This window comes from Rhyacophila brunnea, unplaced genomic scaffold (genome assembly GCF_057557595.1).
Source record: "Rhyacophila brunnea isolate RB1 unplaced genomic scaffold, BYU_Rbru_1.0 scaffold_3, whole genome shotgun sequence".
Lineage (NCBI taxonomy): Eukaryota > Metazoa > Arthropoda > Insecta > Trichoptera > Rhyacophilidae > Rhyacophila > Rhyacophila brunnea.
In genome coordinates this window covers 58167924-58190264 of record NW_028232965.1, presented here as the reverse complement: position 1 = coordinate 58190264, position 22341 = coordinate 58167924, and the positions used below count along the sequence as shown (strand labels likewise).

The following is a 22341-nucleotide window of genomic DNA, read 5'->3' as shown; positions in this document are numbered from 1 at the left end:
AAATAATATTTCGGAAAATTTGGCACGTGCATGTAAAAAGGTTCGCCAAACCCTGTCGTAGAAATTTAAGGTGCGTCGTAGTGTCTGTAGTACACTGTATCCACTCTGTCTCGTGAATAGTACCAATCTACTACCTATCTAAAAAAATCTGAGCACCTAAAAAAGTGTCAATTCGCAGTGGAAGTGTCAGTTTACTGTCAATTCGTGGTAGAAAGACAGTATATTTATTAAAATAAAAGTCAATGTTTGGCACTTAAATCCACACAATTTAATAAAGATCAAAACTATTTTCGTTGCTCCACTGGACATCGTCACCGGATTTGAAAATATAATTTTCATTTTTCATTAATTATTTATTTATACGCACTTTTGCAAACGCATGGGTTTTATTGCAGAACCTTTTCACTTATTGTCTTCTAGTATTTTATAATGGATGTTTAACCTTGAGAATGGATGCTGCAACGGTTTTAAAAAGTGTCGAGAATATCAGAATACTAATTATAGGTATGAGGTAGCAAAATAAATGTTTTTATGATACCTACAAATTAAGGATCTTCAAGTTTTGTTGTATTTATGAAACTCTTACGTGTAAGTATATATTTATGTTTTTATAATACCTAAAATTTTTAGAAAGCACAAATAATAAAAAAAACAATAATCTAAACTTACCAATAAATTCCCCATTCGAATTCAAATAGATCACCAATCATTGTAGTCATTGAATTTAATATATTACGCCCTATTATCCGGTTCGAAATCAACATAATAGGTACCAGAAAATTTACTTTTAAGAGGCGTAAGGCACTGCCTTCTTATAGGGGCTCCGGGTTCAATACTTGGTGAGGTCACAATACATTTATGTGATTTTCTCAAAGCCTTGGTGTTTTGCGATTGTTTCATTAATACTACAATACAACTGTCATTGAGCCTCATGTGGTGATTAAAAAAAGAAATAACGTGTTTATATCATAATCAAATTGAAACTGGCCAAGTGATAACGAACCCACAAACCAAATTATGTCAATTATGTAAACAATGTGAAACATATTACAACTTACATTATTTTAATTAGTAGATATACTGCTGTCTCACGGAGAAGCAACATTTTTACTTGTTCCATGCATTTTTTAAATCACATGATATCGCTCAATTTGCGTTAAGTACAGTTAGATTGCATGAACCGAGATACGATAAGGAAATAAGATTCGTTCACCCTAGTAAGCAGTAAAAAAATTCAAATTGTGTTATACTTTCGCAGTAAAATCAATTATTCTAGAGAAATAGAGTAGTCGCAGTCAATTTCTATCACATTGCGAAAGTTATCGTTTTTATTTTATTGCGAGGATGGCGCGTTTTTGTCGCTTTATGAGTTGCTGATATTGATAATGATAATAACTTAGTTATGTTTATTAGTTCGTGCGACGTAAAAGGTGAAGATTTGATAATAATTGTCATTATTTTAAAAGTATAAAACAACCTAGATTTTATTATGTGTCTCTTCGTTGCTAAGGGTCGCAAGCGCCACCGGGCTCGCTAGAGCAGGGTTGGCGAACTTTTTTACGTACGCGTGCCAAATTTTCCAAATATTATTTTTCGACTGACTGACGTGTCGAGCAGTTTTTCATCGTGAAAAATTTAAAAATAGATTTTAAGAATGCTATCAAAAAATTTTAAAAATTGCAATAGAGTTCTTGGAATTCTAGTGTGAGTTTTCTAGCCGAAGGCATATCTTTTAATCTTTCAATATTTTTTTCCTTAATATCAATCTTTTCAAGAGATTGTGGAAGCATTTTAACCACGCTTCTTTCATAATATATTCCCTATCACTGAACAGTTTTCCATTCTTAGCGATTATGTTTGAGGCAAAATAACAAGCAGCATTTGATTGACTAGCGATAAATTTCAGGTTATTTGATTGAATATTTTTATTTATAATTGCCTGATTGGTCTTAAGCATTGTAAATCGATCAAAATTAGAGTGTCGTAGCGCGGCTTCCCCCGTCGCCTGATGAGGTCAGTGTGAATATTATGTGACGCATAAACCCTAAGGACCGACCTATGCAATTATATATTTACATTAAACGCAATGCTTATCTTGAAGAGTATTTGAGATATTTGTCTGCTATTTTTTATACAAAGCGATGTGTCATTTATGCATGAATTTCGTCGTTTCCGTTTGGGCATCGATTGGTAAAATAATATTAAAAACCAAAGAAAATACGCATGGGTATGCAGACACTATTCTCAATATTAAGAGTATAATTATGTAGGTGCATTTATTTGTAAAACTTTTTTGTATTTTTTTTTAATTATTGTAGGTTTTCTTCTTCATCTTCAACACAAAACATTCGCGTGCCATGCAAAATCATCTAGCGTGCCATATATTCGCCATCACTGCACTAGAGTGACTCTGCCTGAAGGCCGGCTCGTTTGCCCAGTTCGGGTAAAAATGAATGACAGTTAATTTGTGAATAATTAGTGATGTGTCCAGGTTATTACTCTATTTAAGTTGTTTGAACATACTCTTGTTTGTGCGATTAGGTGTGTCTAGAGTAAAACTATTATTGTTATTGTAGGTAAAATATGTAGTACCTACTCGCAAACTTGGAAGGATTTAAATTACCATAAAGTGAAGATGCAAGTTGCGCGAGTGCTTAAGCTTCCCCAAGTTGTTGTTGATAGACGCCCTCATCAGCCCCATCTCATCACCTGTGTTATTGTTTTTCTTTATGGCATCGCATGGCTGCAACAGAAACAACATCAATCTCGACTCGAGTACATTAACCTGCCCAAGCCAACTGCCTGCAGAGTAGTGGAAGCATATACCAGGGTTTGCGATACGGAATAAAATATTTAGTACCGGGATACCGAACCGGAAAAAAATCTTAATTTAAGTATTATTAAGTTGTGTTAATTGTATGTATTAATGTGCTGTCCCTCTGATGCGGACGAAACCGGTACAATTATTTAATAAAAAGTGGATCAGTAGATACAAAAATTGCGTTTTTATTAAAAGTAATAATACAATGCATTTACGCAACGAATTGACAGTTTACACAATTAAAGGAATGATATAAGTGTAATCGATTCACATTTTTCATTCAATTAGATTAAAAAATCGTTTCCAACTCTTAATAAAAAAGTCTGCTAATAGCCATTTTCTTTTTAAATACGTTAAGAGGCTCTTGAGTAATTTTTCGATAACACTTTATTCATTATTTACATTCAATATAATTAATTTAATTTAAAACCTTGTTGCACAAACAAAGCTTTCCAGTGTTCTAAAATTTAATTGTACGATTTAATCCAATTCAGTGTATCTAAGTATTTGAATATTGTGAAATTTTACTGTACCTAGAAGCTAAGTCACAATTAATGACACATTTTCTTTGAAAATTCTTCGCCACAGTTAATTCATAATCATGATCATCATTATTATCAGCCGGGGTCGATCCATTATCTCCATAGCTCCCTCCACTCTTCTCGGTTCTTAGGTCTTTGCTGCCACGTACGTACACCGAACATTATGAGTTCGTCTATCCTGTGGGTTTTAGGGCGTCCCTGTGGAAGTGTAGTGCCCTTTGGGTACCGATGTATGACGGCATTTGTCTAGTGATGTCGAATCGCCGAGCGGCATTCCAGCCCATTGCCATTTCACCTGCTAAACGAATCACAGTGCGCACTCTTGTTTGCTTCATTACCCATTGATTTATTTTGTGATCTTTCCGAGTTATGCCCATCATGCACCTTTCAATGCCACGTTGCGCTACTCGTAATTTTTGGATTTATCTTACATAATATGGCCCGAACACATTATCAACACGTCACGTGCTGTCACGCTGAGATATAGATAGTGAACGTTTCTATCTATGAGAGTCCATATTTCACATACCTACATACCTACGTGAGCGTTGTTAGCACACATTAACGCTTAGAAACAATAAGAGGTCACTTTTTAAGATATTATTCAGGCGCACAAAACCACTCCATGCCAGTTTGGTTCTGTGAGCAATCTCGTCATACATACCACCATTGATATTTATTGTCCAAGATAGACGTGGTTGTTGGCCCGCTTAATTTCAGTGCTTATTGTTGAGGATCGATTTTGGTTTAGCAAAACAACTTTCCAGATGCGGAAAGTGTTACTTAGTTAAGTATAAATTCATATCTTATGCATTTATTTATAGTTACTTGGCATGATTTTGGAATTGGAATAATCTCGAGTTTTTTTCGATAGCAGTATTTCATTAGTAATGAAGCATGATCCCGGATCTAGAATACCGACTGGGGATCCTAGTTAAAAACTATACAGATCTAGCCTCGCACTTCACACATGCTGAACAATAAATTCGGTTTATTTATACAACACCTACTGTGTACCATTCCAAAAATAGTTTATCACTGTCAGCTCAATTTATAAGGCGGTCTCGTATAATTACCTAAGTATTCAAGGCAATATTATGTATTTACTTCTTTTCTTGGAAATAAGTCATGGCTTGAGGTTTGAATATGTTAGAATTTGTTTCTCTTTCACCCGTCATTCGAGATTAAGGGGTGTCAATAAATGAGAGTACACCGGTGGCGTGCGGTGCAAAGATGGATTCGATGCGGTGCGTGCATACACTATTCCAAGATAATCATATTATGATAGTATAATATAAGTATCCATAAAAACATTAGATACATTTAATGTCATAGTAATTGGTCGGTATTGCTCCCTTTGGGAGGAGAAAATGTAGTGTGGGGGACTATGCTATTTGGTAGATCTTTTCTATTGTTCTCGTTATTTTAAGACATTGTTTCGAACGCATAATCTAACTACAAAACTAATGACAGTGTCACTACAGTCATTTGTTTTGAATATCTGATCTTGTATTCAATAAAAATAATGTATTTAAAAATTGCACCTACCATGCGGGTTGACGAACAATGTTGTAAGTACTCGTATCTCAAAATACTCCTTTATAAGAATAGGTTTTTATTGTTCATTTAAATTTAAAGGCTCAAAATGTGCTACAAGTTGGGAGCATCAGACTTATAGCATTTTAAATACCAAGAAAAACGACATTACACACTTTTTTCCTGTAGCGGGAGCTTACTGTGATAGCACGTGACAGCACATAACGTGGTGATAATGTATTTGACGCTTTAGTTTTCATCTTCTTTGTTCCCTCATGATGTGACATTCTGAAATGCAGTCATCTTTTGAGCGATCTACTATTTAGGTTCCTCTTACTCTCTTATTTCAGAATGATTCGGCTCCTTCATTCACTTCACTCTATAGTCTATCTATGGACAGATTGGTTGGTTCTTTGCCCTGCCGAGGGATTCGGAAAATTCGCCGTCAACACCATATTATTATTTCAAAGCTTACTAAGGCGTTTATTTTCTAATCTATTGGTGTGATGTAAGATCAGTTATATTGTTTTCGTTAATATTCTCATTTATGTATTGAGTATCTCCACAGAACGGAGCGACCTAACATACATACTTAATATAAATGGATTCAGTTTATGCATTAGCACTGTACGACCTGCACACACTGTATGTTAAATCAATTTAGGATATATCAATAGAGGTATTTTATCTACATTCGGTACCTATATAAACACTTTGTATTACGTGTAAAGTTGTTTACTAACTTTCATTGATTACACACACATTATCGCTATGTAAGGTTATTAAAGTACCCTAAGAATAGAATACATTGAATACTTTAATAGTTTATTACGTAAGTATTAAGGATGTTATATACTTTGAAGAGATCACCCTGAAAAATGGTTTTATACATTTCTTCATTATATTATTATGTGGAAAAAATCATTGAAAGCGAAGAAAAAAACAGCACCGTAAAGCACTGTTTCCGAAATAAAAAACATATTTACATTTAAATTAGCTCTGAACAATATATGGGAAGCAAAAGGCTTCTGCCGGATATCACATTTCCTTCCTAGTATGTGGGTCGGCCATACCGTGTTTAGCATGTGTTTTCATACGCATAACGCGGGAAAAGATTGTCTTATGAAAGATTGCTGTAGTAGTGTGAGCAAAACGACTCACTCAAATGGAATATGCGATAAGATAAGATAAGCCTCGAATCACATTTTGAACGCGTCTTTATGAATGGAATGCTCTCAAGAACTCCTCTCAGAGAGAGAATGGAGTAGGCGGAGAAGAGGGGCTAGGGTTGCCACGTTATTAGGGAACTTTTCCCATTTTAATATAAGTTTACTTTGTTTCATCAATGATTATATCTACCACTTACTGGCCAGGTAGGGTTAAGGTGAAGGTCTGAATTTTAGCTACCCACGTACGTAGATAGCTAAATGCCTAATTAATATAGATACAACATAGTAATATACCTAATATGTAGCTATTCTATATTTTGATATCGTTGTCAATTAAAATGCGTGTACAACTTTATTGTATCGATTACATATTGTATAGTAAAGTTGATTGATTGAGTTGGCGTTTATGTGGTAAATCTGTATACTTAATGGTTTTAAAAACAAAGTTTTTTATGAATTAAGATTTTTGCGTTATTTATTTCTTTAACAGATCCTGGCTATGAACTCACCTTTAGAACGACAAGGTATATAATTTTCAAAAACTAAAACAACCTGTATCTTCCAAGTCATGTCAGGAAGAGAGATTGCATTGTGTTTATGTACGTTTTTTTTCCGTACAATAGTGGTTTAGCAAAACTGTTGGCCCACGTTTGGTAAAATCGACATATTGTTTTTTCAATGTGTGTTTGATCCAATGGTTGGAGTGAATGTTAACAACCATTTATTGTAAAACAGGTCGGTTAAATTCTTCTACCTTGTGGATGCCCAAATACACCGATTGGCTGAGAAAATTATGGTAAATAGAAATGAAAGTGTTTTTAATGTAGGTGAGTAATTTTTTGAGACCGATACCAACCCTAGTTTTTTCTCATCTCCTAGTTTGATATAACTCCATTCGCAGTTTCCAGTTTACAAAGTTATATGGGGGTGTGTACAATGAGCTGTTGACTTAAAGCTAAGTGGGTGTTGGGATTTTTTAAGTTCTTCGTTTCCGCTTTAGAGAGCTTTTTATAAAGCGATGTATCGTTTATCACTTCGACTCTGTTACTTTAATCTTAATGGATTACATTACATGCATTTACTCTCTCGTAATTTATAAAACGAAATAATGTAACCAACCAGGTGTCACATAAAATGATCAGTTTTGTTGTAGTTTTGTAGTATTGTGCAATTTTAAACAATATCGAATATCGATATGCACCCATCTTCATGAATAGCCAATCAATATTATTGTCCCCAATACAAACATAAATCATAATATTATGTATGATGAAAATATTTTTTCGCATGCGCGTGAGGTTCCGAATTAGGTACATACTCATATTATTATTATTATAGTATACTTTACTATTATCTAATGATTCTAGTGGTTTAAAAAAACGTATTGTTATCATATGTAATAATGGCAACTATTATTTTAATTTGTAATAAATGGTAAATGAAATATAATTCTATCGACAAATTTTATTTAAATACTATATTATTTTGACTTTTTGTACTATTCCATTTAAATCGTTTTTAGCAACCTGGATTTTGCCCTCTAATGCACGAGCATCGAATAAGCCTTTTCAATATTTTTTTCTTGTGGTACTACGATGTCCGAGCAGTAACATGGCGGCTTATAATATCGTTGATTCCGGATTTGAATCCCGGCTCTGGCAAAATTCACATGTTGTTTTTCAGAGTTATGTGTCAGAGTAGGGACTAAATGAGTTGAGCAGGTGGTTAATACCGATTTATCGTAAAAAATATATCTTCTTCATTCTTCTTCGGCCATATCCGCCCTTAAGTTGGAGCATATGGACACCACGCAGCGCCTCCAAGAATCCCTGTCGCTCGCCAGTCTTCTTCTTTCGTTCCAGGTCAAACCAACATCCCGTAGCTCCGCCTGAACACTCTATAGATAGTATTTAGGGGCCTTCCAGAACGCCGGAAGAACAGGCAAGCCAGGTTGAGGTTCTCTTCTGGCATCCGTAGCACGTGGCCGAGCCAGGTCCAACGTCGCCTCTTCACTCTCAGCATTATGAGAGGCTGATTGGTGCGTTGTCTTATCTCCTAGTTGCTCCTAAAGTCATACCACCCACCGCACACCCGGTATCCGCCGCAAACATCTGTTTTCGAAGCTCAGTATACGGTTGGTCTGAGCCTTCGTAAGGTGCCATGATTCGCTATATATAAAGAAAAATAATTATATGTTAATACAATATCCGTTTTGTGGATTTGAACTGGGACCTACGACATCATAAGCCGACATGTTAACACCCGGCCACCGTGGGCATATGTAATATAATCTAATTACAATGGTAGAATGGTTAATGTCAAACGTAGGTAAGAAATATTTGCATAGAGATTTATTTTCTACGTTATCAAATGTAATACTAATAACTTCAAAGTTTAATGTAGATTGTAGTTGTTGTAACACGTTATGTTTTCTTTTAAGATGTTATGCGTGCGCATCTTGAATTATTACGTTATCCGACGTGTAAAAACAAAAGAAAGGTAAAAGAAGACATGAAAGGTTTTGGCACGTCGGAGTATCAAGTCATAAGTAAGTATTCTAATACCTACTTACTTAGGAAGTTTGGGGGCGAGAATTTTGTCGTATCTACGTAATTCTGTTGTTGAACCCACTCCGGCCGAAAGAAATCACGCGAGTGTCACCTCAAATTGAATTAGTTACGCAGACATGGCGTTGGCTCGCGCACCGGCTTTATTTAAACTCAATGATCGAATGCAATATTGACTGACTGAACCCAATGACAGATCTTTAAGAGAGACTTTTTATTTTAAATATTACATTTGATTTTTGAGATTTTTGTATAGTTGAGTTGGTAACATAAAAACAAAAATATTTTAATCGTTGCATCACTTCCGGCCGAATTTGAGAGGGAGAAATGTGTAGGTATTCCTTCCCGATTGTTTGGGCATTAGTAGACATCATCTGTTGTGGCTTGGTAGTCTTCGGAGCGATAAAAAAAACACGGATGATGGTATGAAGAAAACGACGAGATTTATTGCTGAATACAATTACTGTTGTTACATTTTGAATACAATTATATATAAAAAATGTATAAGGGATGGACCGTGCCAACAGTTTGAACGGCCGGGGGTGTCTGACAGTCTGACGAGACGCTTTACAAAATCTTTCTCGAAAAACCGAACAGCATCTGGCTGCCACGTGTGGATCAAGAGTCACAAGTATAATATGCATATTAGAAAAATATCTATTAGAGTATTGATCTACTAACAATATCTGCCGGTAGACATCTGATATTACCTTCCTAAGACCGGCGTAGAAACATTTACGCCCCGAGGGTGGACGCGTTCGGCAGAGCGTTGAGCGGCGTGCGCAACTCAAACGTATAATCGTATACACGTAGATATAACCAAAAAGACATTGTCTACAAACATTTTCACACACGGTTATACGTTTGAGTTGCGCACGCCGCTCAACGCTCCGCCGAACGCGTCCAACCTGGACGGGGCCTTACTCATTATTATGAGATAGTCTTAAATATTAAGTAAGAATGTGTAAAATATTTCAAAATGGTGAGTATTAATTTAGTTGTCAAAGGGTGGCTATAAAATCTTCTCAAGTGCTAGAAATTGATACGTTCATAATCGACTGTGCTCATACTACTATGAGTCCGCCCGAAAATGGATCAGGCCTTTATAGGTATCCAGAAGAGACTTACCCCAAATTGTCAAATTTGGGGTAAGCTGATGCATGGTATTAATAGTGTTTGTGAATTAAAAAGAAATTGGCAACCTACTGTTGATGGGTTGATTTGGGTGCTTTCTTACGTGCGTGTTATTTGTGTTTTTATAATACGAGTACTATGATTGATCATAATATTATAAATATTGAGTTCTATTCGGTGGTACCTTTAGTAAGTCCTTCTTTTTGAGGAAACGGCACATTTTAAATCCAATTATGATGAGTGATGACGCTTAACACGTGAATGCAATGAGTTTTTATGTCGCTACGGCCTTAGCTAATATAACTTGAAGAGTATACGTGCCATGTCTGCTGACTTGCACTTAATTAGCAGAAATATTTAATTTTCTCTTTCATATAGTTAGGCCGTATCTTTATATCATAAAGTTTTCTTCGACATATTTTTATTCTGAAAATATTCTATTTGCGTATGTCGAATACAAAGCAGTGTCACAATGACCACACGGCTCATAAAGAAAATTCATTTCAAACCATTCCATACTTTCGTTATTCTATGATTAAAATAGTAATGTAATTTTAGTATTCTTTATACCTAATAGTGGTTATCAAACTTTTTCATTTCATGGCGCCCTAAGTACTAGTACTTATATATCAGTAGCGAAGGGTGGAGGTAGACTGTTAAGATTTGACATAAATAGTGCACATTAAACTTTGTCAGTCGTACGTATTTGTTTTTATTGAACTAAGACTACAATTTACAGATATAGTTGGTTAATTAAAAAAACAAAATTAAATCCTGCCTAAACCAAACCATTTGGTATGCTTTGGGCCATCCGAAATAATTGTGCATACCTTTTCATTCGTAATTATTTGTTTTCGTTGAATTAAGAATACCTATTAGGTACACATGTCATGTTGTTGTTGGTCAGTTTTTTTAAAATTCATTAAGCCCTGCTTAACCAAATATTATTCTATCACTATAAAATATCCAAAATTATCTATAATTTTATTTCGTAATTATAGATATTTTATAGATAGACGAGATTTTTTTTGACTATTATCTATTATGGCTTGGTTTTCGCAAGGTATACTTGAATTAAAAAAAAAACTATCCAACACCATCTGTGAATTGCAGTCTTGGTTCAGTGAAAACAAATACGTATAATTAATTATTGACAAATTTTAGTATGCAGTATTTACGTATATCGGATCTTAACAGCCTACCTCCACCCTTCGCCACTGACATAATATATTTATATATATATAGATTTTTTTCTATGCGCGAGATCGCTTACTTATGCACTCATTTTGTGGGTTGCTTTTGTAGTCTTATTGGTATGTATAATCTAGTTATGTCGGTCAGCTCACACGAGAACCGGTTGTTGTGGCCGATGTGACTCACCTGCACCCTCTGTCCTCCCGCGTGCGTTCACCTCCAACTTTTTTTATAGGTATCTTTACTTTTCGTAAGTGTATCTTAAAGGTATCCCGACTGGTGACAATCCGTATTATGTTGCATAAGCATATAAAAGCAGGCCCAGCGAGGGTTCAAAACTTTCGGGTATTGTTTATAAGTTTTTAAGCTTTACAAGTATTGCTTCAGATATTCTTTTTTGAAATAAATGGAAATCAAATCATAATAAAAGTTAGCATACAGCTGATAGTATTGTAATCCGTTAATTTGACATTTTTATTAGGTACTAACAATTAAGGTTCCCTCTAATTTTAATATGGTGTGTGCGAATTTTTTAAGTACCTACCTACAAACAAAATATTTGCTGAAATATTTAACAATTTTTGCGTAGATAACGGATTATTGTGCTGCGAATGAAAGTACCCACCTAACAATCTTTAATATATTTCTTCTTCGGCCATATCCGCCCCTTAGTAGGAACATATGGACACCACGAGGCTCCCCAAGAATCCCTGTCTTCTTGCATCGTTACTCTATTTAGGCAAACGAAAAATCTGGTATTGCATACTACATAGGTACTTTCTACATAATTTATATATATATTTTTTTTATATTTAACAACAATGTTAACATACACGCCTTGTTAATAACTCCATTTTTTGAGACATTAGAAAACAATAATTATCAATACAACGTACATATTTGATATAGTTACTAGTGGTTTCAGCGTTTTCATGTTTGTCCATAGTATCATTACGCGTTTTACATACTTACTTATCACTTTCATTCATCGGTGCATAAGGCGATTACAAAGGCCATTTCTCTTGGCCCACTGCCACGTTCGTTGCGAGATCCACATCTCATTGATCGTTTTTTTAACATCGCTGCGGCCACGGCGTTGGAGTCCGTGGAACTATGCCACACGGGTATTGAGTATTGTTTCTACTCTCAGGTGGCATATGTTACAGTTACGTTTAGGGTCTCATCCTGATAAAATCCGTTCACAAGGACTAACGGCGTCCATTCGGGTGTTTATAGCCCCGTTATATCAGTGTACCCATACAATTTGGTTGAGACTTCGATTTCCAAACCTCAAGGGTTAAGATACGCGTTCCTTGGTGAGATGCCACATTTCACCACCATATAGGACCACACGCGTTGAATGAGTGCCATTTGGTTTTTACAGAATATATTGTGGACTTCTAGGCGACTATTAAATTGGTTAAATTGGCAGACCTCGACATACCCTGCCTTATCATGCGCCGTACCAAGTGGATTTTTTCCAATCTGCAATCGTCAGTAACTGTCGCACCGAAGTACGTCAACTAGACCACGAACTAACTAACTCTTATAATTGAGATATACCGGTAAATACTTGATAAATTGTTATGTTCGGAGGGGGATGTGTAGTAGGTACTATAGGGGGTCATTATCATATAACTTATGGTAGCTTCAGAAATAGCCTTGTAATGGTTAATGTTAATGATTAAGAAAATTTCAATTTTACGTGAGGGTACTCGTACTGGTATATTAGAGAAAATAATAAATAAACATTTTACCAGATAAAAAATCGCGTACCCGGAAAATCAATTGGTGGACACTTTGGGTCAATTACATCCCGACCCTTTGAGGTCGACCCAATATGTGATTACCGAATTTTCGCACCGTCACTTTCGTCCGTTTATTTGGGTTGGCCATTCTGAATACTGGCGCATTTAAAATTTGCCTCACGTCCTGCCTATCTACCATCAAAATATTCAATAAGTATGCATACGTTGAATAAGATATTTATGAATTCTTATGGCAACTTTTATTACTTAGTATTTTTTTATTGTAACGAGCACCATGTTTTCCTGCAATAATATTATTATGGCGATAGATAACCGGAAACATTATGTATAGTCTATGTGTTGGTATTTTATGTATTAACATCTATCATGTGGGTAGGTATAGGTATGCACTATCATAGGCCAGTCGCGGTGTATTGAAATTGTTTACTGCAATGTTTAAATGGTCGCAAACAATACCACTACAACTGCAAGTCGCTTTCACCGTGCCCATGGTGCCACTGTATAAGGATTTACCTATACCTATTAAGGCGTGCGGTGTCTTTTGAGGTCGGGCATGCTCATCTAAATCATGTATTAAAATCATAAAAGGTATTTTGAGATGTACCATTTTTGTGAAGCTGGATATTGCAATTTTGAAATACTTAGGTACCTACATTATTTCTACCGAATACTTGGTGAGAGATTTTAAAAACAAACGAATTTAGTGTTGATGTCATTAGTTTCCAATTACAATGTACGTTGGCACCTCGTATTAATTTTCATTTTCTTACCAACGCTATAGGTACATAGGTATTATTACATGATTTGTATCTGAATATAATGGACTTCTGTGTAGGTATACCATCATTAGCCGCGATCAATCCACTGCTGGACAAAGATCTCTCATAACAGATTTCTTTTATCTAGGTTATGTGCGTTGTGTTGTTGCATGTACCTACACATACTCACACTCACGGAGAACTTAACTATGTACTAGTGATTCCAATCCCGGGATCCCGAGCCATTTTCGATACATATGAATCCCGGGATTGGTAAACATAATCCTGAAGATTTCAGGATTGATTTTTTTATCAATTTTTATGGAAAATAAAATAAAAACGAAAATATGACCGAAAAAATACTTTTAATAACAAATAACTAAATTAGAAATAAACTGAGTTTGAATGAAGTTTGATTTATACCCATATGTAAGTTGCCGATTTATTTTATTTTTTCACATAAATTAATAAAAATGAGAAAGATTGGAAAAAAACAATGCTCCGTACTTTTAACAATCTAATTCCACCATGATCTCATACGTTTTACGGCAGTTTCATATTTGGCTGACTAATTAGATTTATGAAGCGGAAAGTCCATACCCCTCGATTTGCTTTACTATTTTAAATCTCGCTAACCCATTCATTAAGTCTTTACTATCAGAAACAGCAATCTCATATCAAATTCACATTATTATTTATATTACAATATTATTTACTCCATTAAACTTATGTATTTTCAAGATTGAACGTACACAATATTAACAATAAAAATGTCTTAAATAGCATAAATTATACTAGATTTATTTTTGACCGATTTTATCAATGTTATTTGTAAATATAAAAATTTTATAATAACTATGGAAAAATGCCAATCCCGGGACCAGTCCCGGGATCCCGGGATTGTCAAATTGTAATCCCGAAATCCCGGGATCAGAATTTTGGCTCGGGATTGGATTCCCTACTATGTACCATGAAGCTAATCGCTCCAGCGACATTCCAAAGTCTGCTTTTCGCAACTCTTCTACCTTTTTGAATTCTTAGATGACTACTTTCGCTATCGGATGTCCCTCCTTTTGCCTTTTCATCCACTTTTTGTATCCAGAAACTTGCACACTGGTTCTAATACACCCAAATGCGATGACAACGTACTAGGTTTGTTCAGAGTGTTCAGACATCTTTATATTTCTACACTAATCCATCAGTATTGAAATGAGTTTTAGATTTAATGGAGGAGACGTACATATTATTTCTTAACGATGTCAATGTCTTGGACCAGATATAGATGGTGCCTTAATTATCATTATATTAATATATATATATATATATATATATGCTGTAATCAATCTGTTTTAATTACTCAAATACAACATAATATAAACTTTCGAAATGATATATTCTTACCTACGTACCTTACGTCCGATATCGACGGTGAAATTATTTTACAACTCTTAACCGGACGGAGTCCACATCGCAGTCCACACGAATAACTTCTTGAATATTTGGAATGCTTTTAAAGTCACAGAATTTCAAAGTACGTGCATTTTATTTCGGTTGATTTATCATTGAGGTTAATATTTCTCAAATAATTAAATATCAATCTAATTTAATTGTAACACATCTACTAGATATATTAATTTGTATGCCAAAAGATAAAATAATTTTGACATGCAAGTGTCTTACTATAAAAATAACAAAATAATTAAATATACTTACCTAGTCTTTGGTAGGGCACCATCATAATAAATTCTAATTTCACCAAAATTTTCTGCCAGTCTTCGAGTATGTATATTAAATTTAGTGTAGGTAGTCTTTTATCTTTGACTGAGCTTTCTTTGTTGTTATTTGAATCCCATTTGCTGAGAACTTTTTAAATTATGTATTTAGTAAAATATTGTTACATTACATAAGTACAGTTTTTGACCGATATTATATACCTACAATGGGTGAACAAATTCTGTAAGTAAACATAGAACAGTTATTTTTTTTGGGTAAATATAAAACGAAAATACAACAAATATAACCAAGCTATTTTTTGTACCGAAATCTATTTTATTTTCAAAATTTATAATAGGTACCTAGTTTATATATAAACCTACCTTATTTATAATAGCCACCATACACCTACGATTGTGCAACACCGCGTCTATCGTGTGATGGGGTACTTCTAGCTAGGACCATACGAGTGACGTTGGTAGGAACAGTTTATACGTTTTGCTAGTATTAATATTGTATAGTGCGACGTGTCTTAATAAAAAAAATCGTACCAGTGGCGCTTGTGCCGTTATGAGAGTATTACAAGCATTTTAGTCATGTTAGTCCTGCAAATTGCTTCGATTCTTTTTAAACATGTCACACTATAGTATGTATGTACATTTGAAGATGAATAAAGTATGTGTGTAGTATGAATTTTAATTACTTCTAAGTTTTGGTAATTTCTATCAAGTACACAATTTTATTAAGTTTGTCGAAATTAAAAGCATAATATTAGTATTTTGACTTCCGGTGATACCAAAAGATCCAGGACCACAGTTTCATGCAGCCAATCGGCCGTGTCGTCGATCCAAACAAGGTGAAGAGTGGAGAGTCACCAATCCAAAAAGAACCTAGCACTCCCCCCACGAATCTACCTTTTGATTCGTTTCACTCACTCACTATTCAGAACTCGCCAACGTGGGCTTCGGTCAAATAAACAGTCGACATTTTTTATTACTTACTTCTTTTTTATATACCTGTTGGTATGCCTACGTACATTTCAATTAAAATAAATAGAGATATGCCGAGTATGTAGGCAGGATTTATGACGACTTGTCCGAGAATGCATACATTGATAGTAACTATGTTGAACTACATAGTTGATTTTATTTAAATATTCCGATCGCCTTACCGCACATATTAAATGTGAAACACACATGTGAAACTTACATAATATCAAAACACCAAACTGACGAATAAGGCCCGTTTCACACGGGACAGCGGTGTCGCGCTCGTATATAATAAGGAGGCCTTTGTATTCGAATAAAGGGGCCTTGTATTATGTTTATGAACGCCCCAGAGCTAATGTGTCAACGCGTGTCCGGTACTCTTTTCCGTCGGCCGCTACATTCTCAAGCCGCTGATACACTTGTTTTTATTACCGCAGCCAGTTTTATGTTCTAATTTATAACGCGAAATTATGCGTTGACTCATTGGCTCTTGGGCGTTCATAAACATAATACAAGGCCCCTTTATTCGAATACAAAGGCCTCCTATATTATATCGAGCGCGACACCGGTGTCCCGTCTGAAACGGCCCTAAGATTACACAAAATAATAATGTTATAATTCTTTAAAATTTGAGACAGTTATATTACTAGCCCACAACTTAAATTTAATATGATGCATACTGTCATGTCATAATTTATTTTCATATATTAAACAACATACCATATTAGTATTACGATAAGGCTTATCATTGGTCATATGATATGACCCAAAAGACGATATAATATTATGTATGTAATGTTCCTTGAATCGTAGTTGCAATGCAAAAAAAAAAAATCAGCGATATTTTGGTGGGTTTATGATAGTTATCAATTTTGAAGTTTGAAGAAAACTTTCTTGTGTAGAGATGAAACTCAAACGTCGTAAAGCGTCAATAACATTGAGCTACTTTACAAGCTGTTTGTTAGTGAATTTAAAAGCGGGCGATTCAGCTACTACGATTGTGATGATGGCACACAAAACTTTCCATTCGCTGAGAAGCCACAAGCCAGCGACTATTTTGACAGAACGTAGTTGCAGATCATAGACAATAGATAATATACGTAAAAAACATAGATAATATATACAAGCTAGCGAGTTGAAATCATAAGACTGTGTTGTTGTTTACTTTTATCGGGCTCTAGCGCTCTTAAGTGGAACGTAAATGAACGTAAAATGCTTGCCGAATAATGTTTCCATTTTAAAACGTCAAAACGGTAAATGCCAAAATGAGTAGTTCGTTTTTTTACCGGGAGGTCGCTATCATCGCTCTACTGCGCAGACGCAGTTGGCCCACACGCCTAAAGTTGACCGGCTTTCAGCTTTTCTCGGTAGATTGTTTACAATCTGCTTGTTAGCTTGTTCGATGATGACAATGGGCGAGTTTACGAGCAGATTGTAAATTCGCCAACAAGCAGCGTGTAAAGTAGTCAATGTCATCGACCCTTAAGCAAGTGATAGCAAAAGGAACCACTACTTTTCGTACGAACTGTCAGGTTGTTAGTTGTATTTTTTTCATGTAAAAATTACACTCAGGTGCTGATTTATTACTTATATATTTACTGATACAGTGATTTTTATAGTTCAATCACAGAAGGCTCAACCCAGAAGAAGATTTAACATCTTTCCCGGTTGTATATTGTGAAATATTTTGATTCTGATATAATAGACAGCCACCCGCCGTGGACTAATATTTGGCAGTGCTTATGTATTCGGAAGTAGTTTTTTTTTTTGTTATCAGAAATGTGCAAATATATCCAATCCAGGCAGGGCAGGGCATGGAGATTTTTAATATTCTTCCCTTTCCCTGCTCTATTCACGACGGCAAAATACACGTAAAAAGCATTTTATGTCACTTCATACATCCATTAAGTGTATTTCAAAACCAAAGAAATGAGTACCTATATAATATTATTAAATCTGTTTTATATCCACCTTAGCAAGTTGAACCTTTTCAATGCGGTAACCGCAGCACTCAGTTGATGACATGTCTATGGTCGAAATTTCTTCATGTGCCTCGCGTAGGGAGCACATGTTTTTGTTTTGTTTAGTGGGTACTCCAGCTTCCGGTTTTCGGCATTCAATTTTGTAAACTTTCAATAACAGTTTGGATGCAAAGTTTCCGGAAGCTCGTCAATGCCTCGTGCACTTTGCGCCATGCGCCACGACTCTGCCGCAACCGAATAAACAATAAACCAACCTTGCGCAAACGAGGTCGTAAGTTTTCACGGTTAGTTGTTGCTTGCACGTATTCATAGTCATAATATAACATTATTCATACATTTTCGATAATAATTTGGGTCGGTCGAATATGTTTTCATAACATGAATCTTATAACACAACTGCTAAATACGTAAACATTTCATATTAACAATTTACTTGCATGTTTCGTACAATTACTATTGCGAACTGATAGTTTTGAAACAACAAAGTTATTTTTGTTAGTTCTATTTTGTTTCAAAACCATTGTAATGGAGCTCTACAACTAAACGCCAGTTCAATTAAAATATCGGTTTAATCTACTGTCAAGTTTGACTTCATATTATATATTTAATAAATGCTGTTCTATGCCGGAAGATTAGTATGGCCGTATACGAATGGCCACGATTTTCTTTGAAGAAATAAACCTTAATGATTTGGAGTAAGTATTATTTTTAATCAAAACAAAGAACACTGTTCTCTAATTATATAATGTAATCTAAAATACTAAAGAAAGTGCAGGGTTATAGAAATAGTCAAGAAATATCCATGGCATGTTGAAATTGCATCGATAATTAATTGTTACGAAGAATCTGCGAATCGCTGATACTTAAGATTATAATCCCAGGTTGAATCAAATAACTGCAGCAACGAAGTTTTATATAATATACAGAAATAAGCGACTTCTCTAACAACAAAACTATGTAAAGGTATTTTTACTTATAGTATTGAATCCAAATATTTTTAGTGTTTATTATATTATGTGTTAAATAAATTATTACCACAACGTTAGTTAATGCCATATGATTAACACAATTTAACACAGACAAAAGTACTTAGGCACATGAACCTGCAGCATTCTGTTATCTTGTGTATTATTCAATGAATAAAACATGGTTTGATATACATAAGTATAAATTCGATAAAAATGGCTCCACGAATAAACAGAACAGTGACAAAACAGAACAGCGATTAATGTAACTGTGACCTTTCAGGAAAAATATATTAATATTGAAATTGTCGTATCTCTATAATATGTAGTGTATATTTTTAATAACACAGGTTTTCAATACGCCGTAAAAATCAAATTATATAATTTCTGCATTCCAAATCGCTGGAAAACCTCAATTAAACGGGACTAAACTCGTTGTTGCCGGCAAGCTAGGTATATCTCGCCTTAATCAATCTAATATGCTCAAAATGCTTGGATGACTAGGTACAACGAAATAATGAGTTTAATAATTCTGTGGAGTTAAGCATGATTATCAAAATCAAGCAGATAAATTGAGGTTTTTACGCTGAATGCCAACATGCAGTGATTATGTTTACTAATATATATTTCGTTTATAAACTTACGTTACTATAAGTATTTAATTAATTAATGGATACGACAAAAATGAATGTTTTTGTTTTCCCCCTTGCTGTTCTGTTTCTCCATGTTCTGTTTCGTCCGGTTATCGTCGGGATTGAAACCTGGTGGTACGGCCTTTTGTTCTATTTTACAACGCGTATTACAACACGTAAATTATGCAATTTACTCAGATGAGATGAGTTTTGCTAAATATAAACCCCCACTGGTGTAATAATTCTTTGCCCGTTCCAATTAGGTTGTCGATTTTATTTTTATTGCGATAAATAAAGAAAGTAGACGCAGTATAAATGGGTAGGTAGGTATCTATCACAGTCAATTCAGTGGAATTTATCTCCACAAGTGTTTTGTGGAATGTTTAATCGGCCCCGTGTTGCTATTTTTGACTTGCGTTTTCTGCTTGCTAACATCGTTTTCAAGCAAATGGATTAGGCAAATCGTTTCGTAACGGTATTTGGATTATTCGATAATCAATCGTATTATATTTTAGCATTGTTAACGAATTTTCATTACAACTGGATGAGAGTGATGGGACAATCCTGCGTGATAATGAATATCTACTACATACATAGGAATCGAGGGCATCCGTTGTTTGTTCTCCCAAGGTGCAGAACTAACCTGCCATTAGTAATGCCAATTGGAAGGGCAATAACCCTGTTTAATGAAACCGTTTCGGATATTGATATATTCCACTTACGTGAGTGTGCATTTAGGTGGACGTTGTTTTATAAGTTTTTAAGATAGGGTCTATCAAAGTTCACTCTATGTGCTTCCATGTACTTTTATTTTTGTTATTTTATTTCTTTTCTTATTTTATTTCTTGTTTTATTACTTATTGTATTATTAACTCACATTTCTCTGTATTTTTATTTTTAAAAATTTTTAACACTTTTTTTATGTCATGTCGTGAACGCTTTGAATTTATAATTTGTTGTATTCATTATATGTAAAATAGATAAATTTGATTTGATACATATACACATAAAGCAATTAAGTTAATGATTGTTTCTTCACATATTTCGTCGATATTGATGGAACATAATAATACGTACTTACGAGCATTATTATTCAATTCTAAATTCATCAAAAATACCACAATGTCATAATAATAAGTCGAAATGTTGAGTTTGTGTAATACATACTAACTAGGTGTTGTAGAGGAGATGTTATATATTTTAATTTAACTGTCTTTTTTTAATTACAGGCCCTGCAGCTGCTGCGATAGAACGAGATAGATTATTGTAAGTACTGTTATCATTATATTTATATTTTAAGGCCATATTTATATACCTACATGTAAATCGTTTAAAAAAACGAATTGTCATCGTGTGAAAGTTTTATACATATATGTATATATATATGGAGGGCGGAGAGACCGTTCTATGCAGTCGGTTGTCTTTTTACTCGCGCCAAAGCTATTATGTATGCTATAATTGCGTAAGTTATCTTAAACAAGAAAAGTTTTGTTGTGAATGTGTTTTCCTGAAAAAGTGTGATTCCCTTTAGCACTATCTGGCAATAAAACACTCGTGATTCGCTGCTTTAGGGTTCTTTCGAGTCGCCTCTTTTATTATCTCCTCTTATACTTACCTACACAGAAAACATTATATCTCCTCACTACTTCCTTCTTCCTCTCTATGTTGTTAAATTAATGTTCCTTTAATTCTCTCTTATAATTAACTGTTCTGGCAAATAAATAAACGGAGAAAGTTCTCTCACAAAATATTTTTATCCAAAGGGTATTTTATAAAATATTACGTATTTTCACCATCGTAATATGAAGTTGGCTTACGGGCCGCCATCAAACATTCATAATATTTAAAAACTGGGAAAAATATAGTTATAAAGAATGTAAGCGAAGTAATTGGTACCTATATTATGTATATGTTTACTTTACCAACATTTTATAATCCATTTCTTAAAATATGCGGGTATTCCATTATAAAATTCAAAATTGTTTGCTTCAATTTTACAGCTTACTTAAAAATAAAGGTAAAAGTAAAGTGAGTAACAATTTTAATTTTCATTTAAGTGTAGGGTTACCACACACCAAATTATGAATATGAAAAAAAACGATATTTCATCAATCGGACAGAAATGTGTAAGTAGTAAGTACCTACATTATGATAAGTAAATTAAATTGTTCTCTTTTAACTACTGATTGGAAACCTCTCTCTAAACTCATGATTAACATTTTGCACATACGTCAACTTTTATATAATATGGTCTTACGATAACTTTCTTCAGTATTTACAGTCATTTAGTTTCCTAATATCCGCATCGATAAATGTATCTTGGAAAGATTATAATATTTGGTTTGGTTTTTTTTCCAACATAGCTGTTATTTAATGCGACGGTTTGTCTTACTATTGTGACAGCCAAAATTTTGAGTATAGTCTACCGATCGCAATTTTGTATAATTGATTTTATTGTTTTGTGTTATCCGATTTTCCGCAAATAACCTTTACTATTCGCAAAATAGATCTAAGTATACATTTAGTTTTGCCCTGTTTGATAGTGATGTAAGTAGGTTTTAGTTTGTGTG

The 22341-nt window shown here is 34.3% G+C and overlaps 1 protein-coding gene across 4 annotated transcripts in view; it reads left to right on the top strand.

The window, feature by feature from the left end:
* sfl (N-deacetylase and N-sulfotransferase sfl) overlaps positions 1 to 22341 on the top strand; it is a 394455-nt gene that overhangs the window by 50715 nt on the left and 321399 nt on the right. For all 4 annotated transcript variants that reach the window (XM_085952084.1, XM_085952085.1, XM_085952083.1 and 1 more), the window contains exon 2: positions 21001 to 21037. The gene's annotated coding sequence lies outside the window, so the exon portion shown is untranslated. The remainder of the gene's footprint in view (positions 1 to 21000; positions 21038 to 22341) is intronic.